The sequence below is a fragment of the Mycteria americana genome, chromosome 8, assembly GCF_035582795.1.
Source record: "Mycteria americana isolate JAX WOST 10 ecotype Jacksonville Zoo and Gardens chromosome 8, USCA_MyAme_1.0, whole genome shotgun sequence".
NCBI lineage: Eukaryota > Metazoa > Chordata > Aves > Ciconiiformes > Ciconiidae > Mycteria > Mycteria americana.
The window spans coordinates 29,332,125-29,350,523 of NC_134372.1; positions in this window are offsets into that span (position 1 = coordinate 29,332,125).

Sequence of the window (18,399 nt, forward strand, 5' to 3'; positions counted from 1 at the left end):
CTGGTCATGGCACTGCCTAGGTCCCAGGCAAGCAGCCATCAACCAGGGCCAGAAGAAGAAACCAAACAAGTGACGGACAAATGGAGACAATAGGGTTTTGACACACCTTTAGCCAGTCGGTGGAGCATCTCTTTAGCTGCTGCTCCCTAGCATCCAGCACACTTTTTGCTCTTTCATTAAAGGTGGAGAGAGCAGGACCACCAGCAGCCACTGGTTGCCTTAAAAGCTTTATGCATATGCGTAATGCAGACACTGAGTGGCATAGGAATAAATAGGAGAGAATAAAGAGGAGACAACAAAAGCACAGTTAAATCCAGGCAAAGTGCATCCCAGTGAAAGCAGCAGAGGCAGACCCAGTAAGATTGCAGAGAGCTCATTCCTAAGCCTCAACAACCGTACTCTTACAGGTCCACAGCTCTGACTGGGGTTTGAACACTTTCTTCCCCTCTCTGCAGCAACAAGCATGCTCCTGTAAGGAGCGGTCAGGCCACGCAGCACCTAATGGCAGCGGAGCCCAGCACACAGCACAGCCCGTTGTCTCCGCTGCTGACCCTGTGGCATTTTGCTTTCCACGCTGCTTTCCAGGCAGAGACCTCAAACCCTGCCCGACAGTGGCAAGGGCGAGCTGCAGAGGGAAAGGCAGCAGCTGTAGCTCCACCTTCTCCTTGATATTTAATGGTGAGCTTCCCCACTGCGGTGCTAGCCAGGCACACGCGTGGTCCCGGACCACTACGACCTTACAGTCAAGGAAGAATACAGTAAGGATGGAAAGGCTGTTGAAGGCTGGGAGAGATTAGAGCTATTGTCCCTCACCCCTAGCTCCAAGTTCAGAAACTCAGAGATCTCAAGAAAAGGCTATTGCCATTCCAGTTTCAGGTCTGATCTTGGCCCAGCAGTTTGTCATCCCCGGTGCACACGATGCTCAGCACAAAGGATTGTTTTACCCCTATCACTGGCAATGTTTGCTCTACAAGCTTTCATATACGGCTTATTCAGGTGCTATGCCCAACATTTTTCAACAGCTTCTGGAAAGGCTGTTGGAGAAGGAGCTCAAACCCCGTGCTGTAATTTCAGATGAGAGGCCACCTGAAGAACCCAAGGGCTTCTCTAAAAGAAAGCTCTGAGACAAAGCAGAAGTCCTGCCTGCACCCCAGCATGGCAGGCACAGACAGTGGCTTTTATCTCCCCTTTGAATTCTGCCTTCTCCCTGCTGCCCCTCTGCGCACAGCAGGGAGCTTTATTTAATTAAAAACTTCCAACAGGCATGACCTGCAGCCTTGCTTCGTGCAAAATGTCACATATGACTTACTAATATTTACTAATGACTGAGGGATTTAGGTTAATGCAACTGTTCGATGGCAGGAAGAGGAAATGGCGACCCCATTACAGACATGGGAATTAGGCAGAGCAACCTTGCCTGCCCAGCCTGGAGACTGAAACACTGCTTTAGTCCCTGTACTAATTTACGTTTGTTATAATGCAACATGTAATCACCAGGTGATTTTATAACAAATTTATACCCCAGCTTGAAAATGCCACACTGCCAACAGCACCAAGGTAATGCACTGGTCTGAACTGAAGAAGACCCAGGGAGACCATGTGCATATGCAATGTATGTTCACCCCTAAAAATACAACAAAACCCTCCCCTCTCTGCAAGTTGGAGGGGTGCAGAGCTCATGGTTTGGGGGACACAGCTCGCCCACACTGCTAATAAAGCATCGAGTCCACCCCAGTCACTGGGATCACGGGTTTCTGATCCAGGCCCTGCAATCAGGACAGGAGCTAAAGCAAGTATGAAGTTTCAAATGCACCATTTTATATCGCATCGATCTTACCTAGAGTGCTACACTGGTTCTTGCTTTAAGACAAAATGTAGACTTTGACTTTAAATACATCCAGAGCCTTCTCCAACTGCAGTTACACTAATGAGGAAAAAAACCCCCTTCTTTTAAAGCACTCCTGCTTGCACCCAAACATCTCCTCCTCAGGGTTTTTCTTTTTTGAAGGAATTACTTAGCCCACCCAATGCACCCAGTTGCTGCACATGGAGACCAGGCACAGTTTGAGAGTTGAAGTTATTCCTGGACCTATTGCTAAATGCAACTCCTAGACATCCAGGAAACCTCATAAAGGGGAATTACCTGGACTAACCTCACCATCAAATAGAACTCCTGCAGCATTAGGAGATCGTAGTCCTCATATGCCCAGAATTCCCCAGAGCTCTGAGATGGTTCTCTAGAGCAGTATGAGGAATTACCAGCATAAGAAAAAAAATCAAATAAATAAAACCCATCAAAGCTCCAAATCACAAGAGACTCACCTTCCCACAACATACACAGGCTCATCCTGGAGAGAGCCTGGGAGCTGTGCAGCTTCTGCCAAGCCCTCAGCAGCAGCACAGCTCCTGGCTCTGGGGACCCTGTGAAATTCAGGACACCTGGGCTGGGACCTCCATGCCAGCTCCAGGCATGGCCTTTCCTCCCCAGGGAAGCTGCTGCCATTCAGTGGAAACCTTAAAAACCGAATAATATTGCATTTTTGTTATTCTGAGGTGCAGGGATGCAGGCAAACAGCAGGTAAACCCCTTCTGCTGATGGCTGCTAAATAAATTCAGAGGGAGGTGGTTGCTTTTGTTTTGGTATTTCTTAGCCTGCTTGTTTGGCTGTTAAGGGGGCATTACCCAGCTCTGGTTTCTTAGCAATTGAGAAAACGAGCTTTTAACACCAAAACCGACCTGCCCTTGGTTAAAGTTACAGGCCACTGACTTGACAGAGCTTGTGATCGTGGAGTTGTAGGGAAGAGATACTATAACATTTTTCTTGAATGCTTGTTACTTATAATAGTGTTCACATAAAGCAGACCAAAATATTTTTCCTTTCAACATGCAATTTAAGTCAGAACTATAAAGAACCCTTGGAATAAGCCAATCCATTTCTAGTGACCTTTCAAATTTACCCTTTGTTTCTCGTGCCTGGTGTTGTAGATTAAGTTTAGTTAACTAAATTCTTTTAGCTGTATTCTTTTGTCTGAGTAGTTTTGCTTAGCATGAGTAGCTAAAGTTGCTGAAGCCTTAGGCCGCTAGCTGCAAACTTTCACCTAGAAAAGTTGAACTTATCTTGGACTGTTGCTTGGTTACGTGAAGGATGGCCTTGAGACCAGTGCAAACTGGAAGATGAGGAGGCCAAGACAATCAGCAGAAGCTGCAACCCATCCAGATAAGAACAGCTAACAGCATGCCTGGAGTCGGAAAATGAATCCAATAAGGAACAAGAAGACCCCAGACCAAAAATTACCATTGGACCAAGTGGCACGTGAAGAGCGCAAGAAGAACGGGTGCATAGATTGTAAGGGTATAAGTGCCCAGGGATTTCTTTGTTCTGGGTCCCTCTCCAGAGGCACCCAGCTCAAGCTGCTCCTATTGCTGTCCTACTCAATTAATTATTTTTTTTTTTCCTGGGATCGGACATCTGAGACTCTGCTGTGGGAAACCTAGGGCTGAGCCAGAGGAGAGAAAGAGCCCAAGAGCGTGTGTGTGAGCGAGGAGTCGAAAAGGGGCACCCGTCAGCTCAGTGGAGCTGCGCGCTGCAAAGGGACTCTGGTCCTAGCAGTTCACGTCTCGGGTGGTGAGTGTGCGACTCCCTGAATGGTGTGTGAATGCTCGGGCAGCGGTTTCTTCTTTAACACTGGTACACCTGTCCTGGTTTCAGCTGGGATAGAGTTAATTTTCTTCCTAGTAGCTGGTATAGTGCAGTGGTTTGGATTTAGTAGGAGAATAACGTTGATGATAGCACACTGATGTTTTAGTTGTTGCTAAGTAATGCTTACACTGGTCAAGGACTTTTCAGCTTCCCATGCTCTGCCAGGTGCACAAGAGGTTGGGAGGGGGCACAGCCACGATAGTTAATCCCAACTGGCCAAAGGGCTATTCCATACCATATGACGTCATGCCCAGTATATAAAGCTGGGGGGCAGTGATTGCTGCTTGGGGACTGGCTAGGCATCGGTCGGTGGGTGGTGAGCGGTTGCATCACTTTTTTTTTTCCCCCGGGTTTTGTTCCTCTCTCTCTCGTTGTTTTCCTTTTCATTACAATTTTTTTTCCCCAATTATTAAACCGTTCTTATCTCAACCCACAAGTTTTCTTACTTTTGCTCTTCCGATTCTCTCCCCCGTCCCACTGGGGGGGAGGGTGAGCGAGCGGCTGGGTGGTGCTTAGTTGCCAACTGAAGCTAAACCACGACAACACCTCATATCAGATCATGCATAACTATAAAAAGCACAGAAATGGGGAACTGTAGACTTTCAGATTCATAAGCTTGTGTGTGGGCATGACCACCAATTAAAAAAACAGTTGAGTTATTGCACCTAAATAAATTAATGCTTCTTTATAATTGACCTCATGTGTTCTCCCCAACTGCAACATAAAACTGTTAATTTACATGATTTTAATGGACAAAATGTGTCTGTAAATGTATTGAAATTAGAGCTACCAAGCTTCTTCATAGCAAAAGTGGGGAGGGAGGGACTGGCATTTTTTCCCATTGCTCATGCCCTTCATAATTAATTTCTAAAGTAATTTTCTCCTTTGCCCAGCAGATACCACCTCTGGCCACATTTGTGGGAGGAAAGAAGATTTCCCCAATTTATTACTGAAAATAAATACCATTAATTACTGCTTGGAGGGTAAAATCTGACAGCTTTCAATGTAAGAGGCACTCCCTCTGGGGTACCCTATATAGGCATGATGGCAAAGCCCCCCTGGCGAGAGCCCGGGCAGGGTTGCAGGGCACAGCCAGGGCATGGGCAGGACACTGGCCGAGAGCTGCCCAAGGAGATGCTCGGTTTAAAGAAATAAAATATAAACCTTTTTTATTCTTAACATATTTAGCCTGTGGCTAAAGCTGCGAACACATGGAGGTTATTCAGAAGGGCATAAATCTTGCCTGCGTATCCCTTTGCCTGCAGCATTGCTCTCTGTCCTTAAAGTGCTGCTGAAACTGCAGGACAGGAGCGATTTTGGCACAAAACCTGTGCTGAGAGAGGCTGAACCTACAAGCCAGGCTTGCTTCACACAACCCCAGCACCACACTGGAGCCTGAGGGTGGGAGCATCCTCTGACCTGCTCTGCGGGAACTGAACGGCCGGAGAAAGAGTTGGGCATGAAAATGCAAGAGAGTCTGACACATTGTGCTAATGCTCAGGGACTGCTCGAGCAGCTGCTGGATGGCTGTAATTTGCCCTCAGCCACTCTGGGTACACCTAGGACCAAAAGTTTCACATAGCTCCAGGATTTGCTGGTATATTTACCTACACAGGTGGCCGTGCTCCTAGATGGGATCCCCAGGGGCAAGGGATCACTGCCACAAGCACGCACCATAAATGAGGTTCAGGTAAGCACATGGCACAGCAGCAAGCACCAGTGGCTAGGAGGAGAGGTCTGTCAGGGCTCCCCAAAAGATACTCACTGCAACTCCCAGGAGTTATCCTGTCTTTCATGTACAGACCATCAATTTAGTAGTGTATGCAAGGCTGCCTCTTACTGCTCAAGCAGCAGGCACATTCATTTTTCCCACAGCATTTTATTTGCCCCTTTTTTGCTGTCTCCAAAGTGACAGAAGTGGGAAAATTATTTATATCTTACACCACTCCAGTAATTATTCACCAAGAGTTTGGGTGAGTAACATCTTCCATTTCTCCAGTCCTGCTCACCGCTGGACACACAAAAAAATCACTTTATGAGCACGTTACTGGGTTTCCTGGCTGTCAAGCTATTTTAAAATGCTGCTGTGTCTGCCACTTTGGGATCAAACTCCTGTAATTTAATGGGCTTCACTGAGACATCAACAGGCCTGCAAGGCAGCTATCGATTTCCCACAACCAAGGGCTGCTCTGGAAATAATTTAACGGGATCACCATTAAGGGACTTCGAGCTGCAGGTGCTGGGATGCTCACTGGGATCTCACGGAAAATGTCCCCCCAAGTGAGGCAGCTCCTGACGTGGCATCCCCCAGGTGAGTGTGAAGATGAGCAGAGCAGCAAGTGCCTTTCCCCCATGAAGTCCCCTCCGTCCCGCAAGGCCAGAGCTGGAAAAGGGCCACCTTCATCCTGTGGTCATCACCCTCGTGAACATATCATGCCTGCAGCCTGTGTGGCACCGGAGGGCTGCACGCCTGCGGCACGGCATGCAAGGACATCTAGTGCCTGATGCTGAGGCTGCAAGGAGAGACTGGGTTACAGCAAAGTGTGTTTTTCTGGTGGTTTATCTCCTCACAGCAATAAGAAGTCTCCATGGGCCCAGCACCAGCAGTGCTCTGGAGAGCAGGGTCCCGGCAGGAGGGTTGCAGCGAGGCTCTGACATGCATTTCAGCTGTCTGCCATGTCTGGGGCTTCATCTCGCCAGCTGGAGCTCCCCAACAGCCCATGCCCCCTTGCCTGAAACACAGCTCCTCTGACAAGTCCAGTTTGGGCAGTTTTGGGCCATTTCCCCAGCTGGGCTTCGACCCATCCTGCATGGCTCATGGGGTAATGCAGGTAACGCAGCACAGCTGATGAGAATGTGAGATTTGTGTCTCCATCTACTTGCAGTGCCCACCCTATATCTGTTTTGTGGGCTTCTCAAAGTCCAGCACAGATACAGCATCCTAACTGAATGCTGCATCTGGGGATGGGGCTGACCACACAGTTTGCAGCATAAGAAACTAATCTTGTTTTCAAAGGATGTACTCCCATCCAAGCTATCCGTAGCTAAGCTGGTGCATTAAAGCTGCTTGGGCAACACAAACAGGGCTTGTCAAGCCCTTGTATGAGCAGAAATACCGTATTTCTGAGGATAATCTAAGCTATCCACAGTTGAGGAAGGTGGACAATCAAGACTTCAAAACTATGTCTCAGGGCTAAAAGGTCAGAGCGTCACGGATTGACACATGGGTGTATCAGCGGTTTAGGCACAAAGCTTGTTTGCATAGTCCCCATACCACTAATGTCCCTGCAGAGCTGTGGGACACGGGATGGCAGCAGGGAGGGCAGTTGCCCAGCCGAGCGCTGCAGCACACTGCAGCCAAGGTCAGACACTCGTTGCACCGAGGCACTGCCAGCAGACGACCCTGCCCACCGCCCCCTCCCTAGTCAGTGGCCCTCACTCTGTAAAATAGAGATTTTCTTTAAATGAGACTCGAAGATGGTTGGAGATAGGAAAGGTCCCACTGGGCCACGCAGTTCAACAGAGAACCTGAAATAATTACGGACTTGGGATGTCTTAATCTAGCCCATCCTCGCAGGTAGGGATGCGTCCCTTCACGCTTTAAAGGATCTTTACTCTGCAAAAATGAACCTGTCTCAGAGAGAGCTTAATAAACCGTTTATCTCGGTACTGGTGAGCTTTGTAGTCGGGAGAGGGAGCTGTACTGCTGCAGGACGGACACACAGACACCTCAGGGAGGGTTGAAAGCCTGTTTTCAACCAGATCACGCAGCATAATATGCTCGTGTTTCCTAAATAAAATATTGATTTAAAGAAGTTTTAATTGAATGCATCAACATTTTTCGAGTTGTCTTCCCCTCTCTTCTTGGAAGCTTAAAAAAAACATAGCTATTCACAAAATTGGTGCAAGTTTATTAATAACTTTGGGCCCACTGAAAAATAACTTTTTTAACTAGCTTGCTACCCCTGCCTCGGTGCTGCCCTGCTTGCACAAAGCCTCTGTGCAACACCCCTGCACCCACGGGCACCCGCCCATCCTCCCCCGTCCCACCCGCCACCCGCCATCTCTTTGCAAAAATGAAAGATCCCAGCTCTGACCTTCCCACTGCCAACTGCATCCTGAGTTACACGCACACAGGTTTTATCCTCTTAATTGGGGTCTGAATCACACCTTCAGAAGCCCAAAACTGTTTCCCAGCAAAACCTGTCCCAACAGCTTTACCACCCCGTGCAAGTCCAGATTGGTGCTTCGGGATTGGCAAGACAGCTAATCACCTCCTTGAAAACATGTCTGTACAGTCCGTACCCAGATAATTACATAATATGATGTCCAAATTACCACATTGGAGAAGATCTCCCCACGTCATTTCTGTGCAAATGCCCTGAGCATCGCTGGCAAAGCCCGGGCTGTCTGCTCCTGCTGCCAGGCCAACGTGCAGAGCCCTCAGCCCAGCAGAGGACAGCATCTTTTGGGGGCTCCCAGACATGGATTTCTAGAGAAACCCCTCTTTCAGCACAAGTGATAGATATCTGAAGGGGTGTACCCTTCCCCTGTCTGCTACTTAGTGATTTCAGATAGCAAGACATAGGGTGGCAATTCAACTCCAGGTAACTCTGACTTTGTAACTTCTGGAAGATCATGGGGAAAAGATCAGAAACAAACTACAAATTTAAGTGGTAAAAGACCTATTGTAATGTCTTTCCAATGATGCCTTCATTCCCAATTTCTAGGTGCACCTGGTGGTCTGTATATTTCAGTAGGAGACGATGCAGTATGAGACACTGGCAAAAATATGAAGCTAATTATTTACCACATGACTTTTCCATGAAAATGGCAGACATAGAGCTATTAAATGAAACCATGCTATGCTTATAACTGCAAAGGATTCCTAGGCCACGCAGATTGTCTGAGTTCATTGCAGCAAGCTCTGTCTCAAAAGGAGAGATTTCTTTCTCGAGTTCCTTAGCACCGACTCTCACATGGTAGAAGCCCATTTCTCATGATGGGCATCCAGGAAGAGCGAGCATCGGGTGGGATGTCAGGTACCGGGATGCAAGGCTCCCACCTGACGGATCTACCAGCAGTTTTCTCCAGGTGTCACTTCAGGTTCTGTGAAGAGTGGCTATATTAAATAGCAGAATAAAGGTTGCGTCCATGACTGCAGAAATACAGAAATCTTAAATTGCAACCAGACAAACTACCTGAATCTCTGGTTTTCTTCCTGGCAGAGAAAACAGCGCTTATGGCTTGCATCCATGGGTTATTTCGGATCCTCATTTGGGTTCCATTCTTTTCTGGACAATTTTGGAGGGATTCCCCCAATGCACCTCACTTGCTGTCTCCAGAATAAATCTGGTGCCTTGCAGTAATTTTTCTGAGGGTTTCTCTACCAGGTGCACACTCTGAGTCGCAGCAGATTTACTGCTTCACCTTTGCCTCCAGGATTATGGCAAGTGACTCCAGAAGCCTGTTATAGACTTGAAAACCATTCCACCCCCAGCAGACAGATTCTTAGTGCAACGCTCCTGTCCCGCTATGTATTCTTTATGGCTGTGAAGTATTTCTAGCTATTAGTCTCAAACTTGTAAAGAAAAAAAATCCAGAGTTGTTTATTTTATAGCATTACAGGGCACACCTTAATGGCCCATTGCAAACATAAATTACATAAAGACTTTGACTGCAGCAGGGAGATGTGAGTCTCCCAACAACTGCTCCTGAGAGGAGCAGGCACGGTTTGGTCCCAAAGAACCAGCAGGCTGGAGGACACTGGGACTGTTGGCTTGGGGACAGGTGGAGCAAGACTGGGAGAGGCCATGAAGCTTGGTGGAAAGCACTCAGGCACCTGTGGGGTCCCCAGGTGGGGCCAGCCGGGCTGGCGTGGCTGCACTGACCGCATATTGCTGCGACTAATCTCGTTGCTAGGAAATTCAGGGATCAGGGAGATAAATTATTGATAGGCGCCGGAGGCATTTGGTTGGAATTACAACTTGCCGCACGTCGCAGTCCTGAACTGGCTGGGGGAAAAAGTCCTTCCAGGCAGCCATCTGGGATTTTGGAAAATGGCCACATGGGTGTTTCTGGCTTACTAACCCATCCCCTTCCCCAGCTCTAGCTTATGGCACTTACTCATATTCTGTTGTGCTGGCAAGCTCTGTGCTGGCAATCACGACATCCCTGACGGCGAAGCTGCCTCCTACACCCCCCACCACAGACACCAATGCTCACCTGCCCTGTCATCCAGAAAAGCGCTGGATGCCCCATTTTTAAGACAAAATACAGAAGCTTTGGCTAATAGAATAGTCCCGTATGTTTCTGAGTCTACCTGCCAAGAGGAGGTTTTCTCGATGACTTTTGGGGATGGAGTTATGACAACATAACGCCATCATGTATTCATCCTCCTCCTGAATGACTTGCTGCCCATGCTCAATCTCTCGTGATGGTTCATGTGCCAACATTATAAATAACCCCCACGATACAATACGCTTGGGTAACAGCCTGGCCCAGTACCAACTGCAAAATGTCTAGAAGCATGGGCAGTGCCCTCCAGCTCTAACAGCTGGACTAGATACTGCCAGGAGGCTGTATTTGGGGTGGTTCCTTCAACAAGTAAATAATGATTTCTTTTAATATTTACTGAAATACAAGCACCAGCTCACACCAGGAAGTTTTTATGTTTGCAGTCACACTAGGAGGTAAGCTGGCCAGGGAGCGGGGCTTGGTGGTCCCACCCTGGGCAAGCAGGCTGCCATAAATACAATACTGCGCTTCCTAAATCAGCACGAGGATGCTCACCTGTGCCCTGCGTTGAAGGGGTTCTTGATGTAACTAAGGTTTATGATAGCCAAAAACGGAGAGGAGAGCTAGAAAGAAAAAGGCACCTGTGGCTCCCACAAAGGCCAGTTTGAAAACACCACCTTTATCTGACAGTGAAGCACAGCAAACTATTTGGCCTTCCCAGACTAAAAATACAGCAGGGACCAGCTTCATCCAAGAGCTGCATGGCCTTGGTGAAGGGCAGTTAAGCATTCCTAGAAAATGTCTGCTTTTAATAAAACGCAACATCTTTTCCCAGTTCCCTGTAATAATCTCACTACTCCTCCTCCACAACTGTGCTACATTTCTTACCTAAAGGAGAGCAAGAAATACGCAGCCCATGCCCAGCAAGTTTCTGCCTTGGCACCAGCAGAGCTGTATGTGGAAGCAGCCTCCAAAGGGCCATCAGCGGCTGCAGGGCTGGGCACACCAGCACCCTGCACACCGCCGCAGTTGCCACCTGCGGATCCTCCAGCCCAAATCCAAGGAAGTTTCCTCAAACAGTTCATTTTCTTCAGGCTTGTCCTCTTTTGGCCTTTTAGATCTTTGCTGCCCTGTTAAAGGCTTTCCTTCAGCTCCCCATTCTGGACAACCCTGTTTGCTGTAACCAGGCACTGTCCATCACTAGGACACGTCAAATCCTTCTCGTAGACAGGGTGGCTGCCTACCTGTGGCCACTGTAAGGATTTTGAAGCCAAACTTGGCCAGCAGTCAGATTTCCTAGGGTAGACTGTTTATTGAGAATGTAATTCCCATTTGTTATTGTAAGAGTTGTCAGAAAAGAAAAAAAACACACGTTCAGGCAGCAGTTTCAAGGCGTGATCAAATGGACCGTCCTGCTTGCTGAGCTTTTTCCATGTCATATAAACTTCAAAGTAAGTAGTAGATAATTCATGAAATATCATCCTGACAAATCTGAGTATTAGGGAATCAGAGGAATATGGAAATAATATTTCTGTATGGAAAATGCTTAGCATTAGTTCTTTCACCAAGCAGGGGCCGTTGGGACCTTCTAGCCTTGGAAAGAGTGAGAATTTGGGGCTCAGTCATTCAGCCCTTAACAGAATAAGCACTTTTATCCTGTGCACTTCCACTTCCCTTATCAGTGCAGTATTCAAAGACTATTGGGACTGCTCACATGAGGAAAGGGGGAAAGATGGTTCATCCGTAATGATATTCGACCACAGTAAGATTTTATTGTTTCAGCTGCGGGATTGCTTTCAAAGCCCCGTAATTTTCCTCACCTAATGCTGGGAAAGCAGCACACGCTCCGCTTGCAAACGGGGATCTGCTCCAGTGGAGCCGCATCGCTTCCTCCGCAGTGAGCTGTTTCCCAGCACACAGACAGAGGGATATCCATTACATTGTTTAAAGGAAGGGGGAAAAAAAGCCTTTTGTTGGAAATGGATGTAACAGAGTGCGAGGAAGGTCACAGGAGACAGGCAGCCTGGGAACGGGCAATTCCACCTCCCTTTGATTTGCTTTCCTTTGTTTCGGGGTGAGAACGTTTCACTTGGCCAGCTCTCGTCCAGCTCCCCCTTTATGTCATATCCAGATTACTCAGTGGACAAGGTATTTGGAGTGTTACATCAGACAGATAACATTTGTTTACATAACTTTATCTTTTTCTCAGACACTTGTTTCTCCATCTTCCTGAAAAATATTTATATAAATATTTATATTTTCAGGAGCATGAATTTATTTATATCAACCTCATGATGACAGTCACCTTAACTATAAAATGCTACAAGTGGTTGCTGCAGAGCTCCGCAGCATTGCCTGGGAACTTTTTTTGCTTCTTACAAACACCAGTTCACCAAAACCAGAATTAGGCAGGGGAAGAAAACAGTTCTGGTGAAACACAAATCTGGAAATGTCTCTCAGCCTAGAGATGGAAGCGCTAGCCAAAAAGGGAAGCAGAAATCCACCCTAAAATTCCAGAGGTTACAGCATTCACCGCAATGTCAGAGCACTGCATCTGAGGCTCTGCTATAAATCCCTGATCGAACACTGGTTTCTGTCTCTGTTTCTAATGAAAAATTTCCAAAAGTCTTACTTCCCCCTCTGTTTAAAACGGAGGGAGGATTTTAAAACTTTCATTTTCAGGGGAGAAAACCTTCTTACTATTACACATTTGATCAGGTCAATATATCACAGAGGTTGCATGCTGCCTGCTTTAACACGCTGCCTTAAGCCATCTTCGTCATACTCCAGCCAGCAAAAGTACTGGCAGTTATTCACGCTCCTGAGAAATCAATTTTGCTTAAACTTTGTGAAAGTGCAATACGGGGGATGAGGTGTGTTTTTGCAAATAGGTTACTTCAGGCAGTGTCAATTATGGGCAATTCATTCATATGAAAAGCCGCCCTTCCCTCTCACTGCTCATGTGTCTTATTGCTCATTAATCACCTTAATTTCCTGGGCAGCTGACAGAGATGCCATGACAAGAGGAGCATTTACAGGAAAGCTGCTCCAGCAACCCCTGTGAAAGGGACTTTGGCAAACAGGTGCTGGAAAGAGCTCAGAGGAAAACTTTGATTGCAACATCTAAGCTTGGAATCGCTGCTCCCACCTCAGCGCTCAGGACGGGCTCTCGCCTTTCTGGCCATGCTGACACTGTCCTTCCCAACCAGCTGCAGGAAAACTGCTGGGGAGTGGATACCCTGTATCTCCAGTTTCCCTTTCCTTGCATTTTCCACATGCAGGGTCAGACCCTGCTGAACCTCTCCCATCCGCACGGCCCCCAGACCCACGCAGACACCCACACGTGCCCTGGGGAGGGCTGCCAGCTCTGGGCAGGGCTGCCACCCACCACCCTCGTGGGAGCGAGCCCATAGCACATCCCACCCGCAAAGCTGTTCAGAAGCATTGGCTGTGAAATCCCACTAGCCCCGAGCCATGACATGCCAGTATCTGCTGCCGCTGCTTCTTTTCCCAGGCTGTGGTTCGATAAAACAGTAATCCAGCACTGGCATCCCAGCAACCAGGCTGAAAGAAAAAAAGGAGAATAAAAAGAGAACTCAGCTGCACAGCACAAGGGATTCACATGGCATAAACTTTCCACCAGTTCAAATTTGCTTAGAAATGGCACTGCTAAGTTAACTTTGTGCAACTGGACTCGTTGTTCATCTTTTTTGCAGCCGCCGTTGCAGCTTGGGAAGACAAACGTCTCACGCCCCTCCATGTCACAACGCTCATCACACATACCCCTTTCCTCCTGGCTGGACAAGGTTGTACAGCCCCTGTGTCCCCTTTGGTCCCCGAGCAGGATGCCCCGTGAGGGATGGCTGAATGCGGCACAGCCCGCAGTGCCCCTGGCACTGCAGCCACTGGAGCATCCGCACTGAGCATCCCACCACTTTGTAATTTGCTTGGTTTTGCTAGACCTTAATGTTTAAACTGAAAAGTCCATTTATTACCCCAGAAAGACACCAAGGAATCTTTTTCTGACATACAAATTCCCTGGCTTTTTCAGCTGAAAGATCTATCGGTCGGTTTATTAGCTTTGAAAGCTATCTATGCCTCTGAGACCTCTGCTGACTCGGAGTTACGGTAATACTGGATAACTCGGGTATTAATGCCAAGTTGCAAATGAGGTTTGCTCCGCTGGGCCGGCTCTCAAAAGGAATGAATGTTTTAGGCCTGAAACTGTGTCTGTGGTCTCATAAAAAAGCACAGCTCTCCTGGTTTTCCATTTCTTTGCCATTAAAGGAATGATTTCATCCTGCCCTTTGCTTGTCCTCTGGTTAAAGTTTGCCTCGTGGCAAAAGGTTCAGCGGCCTATAAAAGCGCAACTCAAATTTGGAGACTTACCCAATATAATATCCCAAAATCCACACTTTGTCATCAGCAGTAACTTAACACACTCACAACCCCTGTTGAACCGCAGCTTCATTACTGGCTTGCAGTTAGCCACTATTTCACCGAGCAAACCCCCTCTGAGCTGGCCCCAGTCTAACACCACGGCCAAACCAGCTCTGTTTACCCCGGAGATAGCCAGGCTGTAATCAAACACCCTGGCTCAGCCAGCTGCTGCAGGGACTGCAGCACTTTGCAGCTGTGTCCCGGTTCATCAAGGTGGTTCCTGCGGTTATTTCACCTGCGCCTTCGCTTCCAGTGAGACCAAGATGTGGAAATTCACCTACAGGGTAAATATCTTAAATAAATAGTGCTTGTACCTTCCCAGCAGGGTTTCCTGGCTGGCGGTGATGCCGGTTATGGAGCAGGGCCATGCTGCCCATGCATGCATGCTGCCTGGCTTGGGATTCTCCTCCTTTCCCTCGTTTCCAGCTTGCTGCAGCGTAGCCATAAAATCAGGCAGAACTGTCAACAGTGCTTCCAAGAAATGAATGCAACCAGCAAAAATTGGGCTGGAAAACAAAATCCATTTTGCTTCCTTTGCAGAAAGTTCAGAGGAGCTGCCTGCTCTGCCCCTCCTCAGACAGGCTCCTGTAAATCAGTATATTAGTAGGTCCTGCTTCTCTGAGCCAAGCTTTGTAATATGGGTGCCCACATGGAGCAGAAGGGCACGTTCATTCGGCCAAAGGCAGAAATGCCGTGAGACATGTTCCTTCCCATGCCAGAGCAGAATCTCTCTGTCTCCGAGCTGCACAGCAGAGGATCCAGGTTTTGTCCTGACCCTCAGGACTTGGTCCCCAGGGACAGCAAAGGAAACTCTTCCTGGACAGCGGATCCGTGCAGCTTTCCAGGCTCTGGCAGAAGGCAGGATCCAGCCAACAGTACCAACAAAATTTACGCTCCCTTTTCTTACTCCCCACTTAGCCACTCTCTAGCCAGGAGCTTGCTTTGACCCTCGTGGCTTGCTTCAGAGCCCTGGGAGTCAGATGTTTGTCCCTGGAGCCTCCAGGCCTGGCTCCAGCTTGAAAACCCTTCTGCTAGAAGACCCCCCCACCGTCCCCCCCCCAAGTGCCCCCCACTTACAAGCAGCTTAGCGCAACCGCAGGAGCTGTCAGTTAGCAGTGATGCGCTGGCTGCTGGCCTGCCCACAAATATCTATATTTCACAAATAAAGCGAGTTAATTGAAGCCACCACAGTCTGCAACAGTCTGACAGCTCCCTAAGGGTCCTTATAAAGCAAAGACTTAGGCAATCATTGGACTTGCAGTATATCGTAATGCTCTGTAGACCTTTTAAATAGAGTGGTCTGGCCAAGATGTGGCTGGGTTAGGCCTGTGCTCAAAGACAGAAGTGTGGCCAAAAAAAGTGAATGCTGAACAACCAAAGGGGTTCCCAAGACTATTTTACTGAAATAATTTCAATCCAGATGATACATAAAATATGGCTCTTTTTAAAAAGAGGGTACCCTTCCCTTCATTTAAGAAATGAAAGCTCACAACAAACATGCTCTGACATCTTGTAAGTCTTTCACCAAAGCAAGAAGTAGAAGCAGTAAGTTTGTACATTAATTGCATCATAAAAGTACCTGAGTTTAGACTTGTACAGTCAGTTCTGCCATACCCGCAAGCGTGTTTATTTAAAACACATCAGCCTCGACTACAAGGACTCACTAGCACAATAAAATAAAAAACCACAATTCTCTTTCTTTGTCTTGTTGATAAACTTCAAATCCTTGTTTCTGTTCTGGGTGCATAATTTTCCACTGTTCCTGGCAAGTGCCAGCGGGTCTCAGGAGCTTGGTCGGCAAAGACACAAATTGGGGACTAAACAGTTCAGGGAGGAAACCAAAGGAGGCTGAGGAGCCCTGAAGGACAGAAAATGGGGTGCCTGACATGGAGCCTTTCTTACGGAGTGACAAACATCACCTTTTAGCAGCAGCCAGAGGTCTGAATAAAAATAAAGCTGCTCTATCTGAATCGAGCAGAACAGGGAGCTGCTTGAGGCTTCCCAGACTGACCCGCTCTGGTCACCGTGGCTGCAGAAGGTTCCCGCAGGACAGCACCAAAGGACTTGCAGGGGTACAGAAACGAAGCAGAGTGGTCTCCAACTTTAAATAGCTAGCTAACTCACCAAGGTAACCTCCCAGCTGGGCCTCACGTGCAGCAATGGAAACAGTGGTGAAAGCATTTAGTATCTCACCTAACAAAGCTGCATCATTCCCACTGGTGGCGCGTGATGTGCAGAATGCCCAGGAGGAGACAAGTTTTTTTCCTGGTCCCCTCACATGCCGTAGGTCAAGGTTATAACACACAGGTGAATTCCACACATAACAAAGCTGGTATCTATTGACTCTCACGGCTGATTGTTTTGGAACAATAATTCATATTTGCCTCCCTGGATACAGAGAACTAAATGACAACTTGGATTAGCACTGCGCAGCCTTGCCCTGAGGACTTGCTGTTAATGAGTAAACCACCACCTCTCCTATTGAGGTCCTCTGCTTTGACATCACTCCAGGGCAGAATGCAGGATATTTTCTAAGCATCAGCTGGGAAAAACCACTTCCCTTTCAGGTCCTACACAGGGCAGGCAATCAGCTCATCCCTCTTGGGCAAGAAAGCCAGCTACTTAAAACATGGTCACCAAAGCTCCCCTGACGCAGACACAGGCTGCTGCCCTAGTTAGGAGCTCCCCGGTGCAGGGCAGATTAGATCACCGTAATGCAATGTGGGATACAAGAATGATCAGCACGAACAGTTTGACCTCAGTGACTGGAAGAGCAGCATTTCACTTGACACCGCTCCTATGCCCTTATTCCCAGCACACTCCACTGCCCCTTGTTTTAAGATGCCCTGTGGCTTTTGTTCTCTGCTTCATTTGCTTTTGATGCAGGAATTTGAGACCCAGCTGAAAACTGTATTTTTAGAAAGGTGAACATTGATCACTGACTTTTTTCTAGTAAAGCTCAGCTGCAGGAGAGGAACAGCACAATCCTACACTGCTTGGGGACCTAAGCTCCTAGGAGGACCATAATGCAGGGTAAAAGGTGTATCAGCTCATCGCTCCTGAAGAGTACCAAAACCATGTAAGATGGCACAGGACCACATTATCCATACTCAGGCATCCCCATATTGCCAGGATGACAGATTGAGGGGAACAACTACCGCCTCATTTAGAGCAATGCTGCCGAAGAGAGCCCTGGGGGCATTGCCACCCCTCAGGCCAGTGAGCAGTTACACAGACCAGGAAACTCATCCACACCGCACCTCTGTGCCCACAAAATCCTAAGGGCCTTCCAGTCTCAGCCTTCAGAGAAGAATGAGGATTGGTGTTTTAACACATTGAGCCAGACCCTTCTCAGAGCTGTGCAGTGAAAAAACCCACACAAAACAAGAGGCAGTAGATAAGCTGCAATGGGGACACTTCAACTAGTTAAGAAAATACCCCACAATTCTCAACAAAGGTGGTCAAATGTTTAATGGGGCAAACAAATGTTGATAGTGCAATCTCCATCCTGGGAGATACTCAAAGCTTTCCCCAACAAGGCACTGAGCAACCAGGTCTAACTTCAAAGCTTGCCTTGTTTTAGTGGGGTTGGACCAGAGACCTTCAAATGTCCCTTCTGATCTAAACTGTCTTACTGACCTACTGGACTAGGCCACGATTTGGGATTTTTCCAGACAGGAGAAGACAGTAGGTAACAGGAAAGAGATCCAAGATCCCCTAGGCAAGAACATGCTTGGCACATAGCTTGGTTTGGTATTGTGTTTTAGCCTCACAAGAGATAGACACTGCCAAAGCACTCTACAAGGGTTCTCCATCCTACTGGAGGGAGGAAGATACACAGAAAGCAAATTCATAGTGTTGTGCTCCTAGGGAACAGAAAGATGCAGGATTTAGCAGGCACAAACCACACCCTGGTGCTTGCCAGAAAGCTGACGAACATTTGAATCTTTGAACACTAGAGAGTTCATTTGAATCTCTGACCCAAAGAAGATCTAAGTCAGAGTTAAAACACAAACACAGAC